Genomic DNA, 1,982 nt, shown 5'->3' on the forward strand with positions numbered 1-1,982 from the left:
CTTCTATACTTTCGACTGACTAGTTACAAATCAAGTGATCCTCTCTTTAGGTTCGATAATTTGCCGGAACAGCTCAGAGAACTCAGGCATACACTTTAGTTACTTTTACTAGTTGATTATAAAGGATACAAATCAACAACCAGATGCTTCAGTACACAGGGTGATGCCCAAAATGGTCCCAAGTGCAGGAGCTGGGCGGCACCCTCCCAGCTCATGTATGTGATTACCAGCCTGGAAGCTCTGTGAACCTCATCATTCAGGCTTTTTGCTTTAATAAAGTTCCCACTGCATATACCAGGTTAATTAAATCACTTGCCAGTGGTGACATACTCAATCTCCAGTCCCTCTTCTCTGGATGTTGGAGGTAAGGCTGAAAGGTCCAAGCTTCTAAACAAGCTTGAATTTTCTGGTGACCAGCATACGTCCTGAAGCTATATAGGGACTACCAAGAGCCATCTGATTAGAACAAAAGATGCTCCTATCAACTGTATCACTCAGGGAATTCCAAGCTTTTACAAGCTCATGGTCAGGAACGGAGGAAAAAGTTCATACATGGGGACATTTTGAAAAGTCCCAGTTCTTGGGCTCTGTATCTAGTTTCTGATCTAGTTGATCTTGGTAGACTCTTGGTATGGATAATTTATAAAGTGCTCTAAGCGGGTCTGACTATAGCTGAAGTTGATAATCACTGTAAAATATCTCTTGATCACCTTCTATACACAAAACAGGGGTTATACTGGATTTTATGGCAATTACAAAGAAAAAAAAACTTATTCCAATTTCTCCAGGGATTTATAATAATATCGAGGATCAGAAAAAATGGGTGCATATGTTATAAAATAAGGAAATATGATAAGAACATACATTACTATTCTACTAAGATAAACAAGAAGTTGCTTTTGGCTGGAGGGATTGAAGAAGGCTCTAAAAGAGTGGGGGCCTGTGGGCTGGGTTTAGAAACATGACTCAAATGTTGTAGGCTTTTGTTATTCAGTAACTCAGTCGAGTTCGATTCTTTGCAACCCCATGGACTACAGCACTCCAGGCTTCCCTGTCCATCACCATCTCCTGGAGCTTGCCCAAACTCATATCCATTGAGTCGGTGATGCCATCCAACCATCTCGTCCTCTGTCATGCCCTTCTCCTCCTGCCTTCAATCTTTCCCAACATCAGGGTCTTTTCTAATGAGTCAGTTCTTTGAATCAGGTGGCCAAAGTATTGGAGATTCAGCTTCAGCATCAGTCCTTCCAACGAATATTCAGGACAGATTTCCTTTAGGATTGACTGGTTTGATCTCCTTGCAGTCCAAGGGACTCTCGAGTCTTCTCCAACACCACAGTTCAAAGGCATCAATTCTTTGGCACTTGACCTTCTTTATGGTCCAACTCTCACATCCAAACATGACTACCAGAAAAACCATAGCTTTGACTATATGAACTTTTGTCAGCAAAGGAATGTCTCTGCTTTTTAATACGCTGTCTAGGTTTTTCATAGCTTTTTTCCCAAGGAGCCAGCTTCTTAATTTCATGGCTGCAGTCACCATCGCAGTGATTTTTGAGTCCAAGAAAATAAAGTCTGCCACTGTTTCCATTGTTTCCCCATCTATTTGCCATGAAATGATGGAACTGGATGTCATGATCTTAGTTTTTGGAATGTTGAGTTTTAAGCCAGTTTTTTCACTCTCCTCTTTCACTTTCATCAAGAGGCTCTTTAGTTCTTCTTCACTTTTTGCCATAAGGGTGGTGTCATCTGCACATCTGAGGTTATAGATATTTCTCTCAGCAACCTTGATTCTGGCTTGTGCTTCATCCAGCCTGGCATTTCACATAATGTACTTTACAAATAAGTTAAATAAGCAGGGTGACAACATACAGACTGGACGTACTTCTTTCTCAATTTTGAACCAGTCTGTTGTTCCATGTCTGGTTCTAACTGTTGCTTCCTGACCTGAATGCAGGTTTCTCAGGAGGCAGGTAAGGTGG

Source organism: Muntiacus reevesi, chromosome 7 (assembly GCF_963930625.1).
Source record: "Muntiacus reevesi chromosome 7, mMunRee1.1, whole genome shotgun sequence".
NCBI classification, from domain to species: Eukaryota; Metazoa; Chordata; class Mammalia; order Artiodactyla; family Cervidae; genus Muntiacus; species Muntiacus reevesi.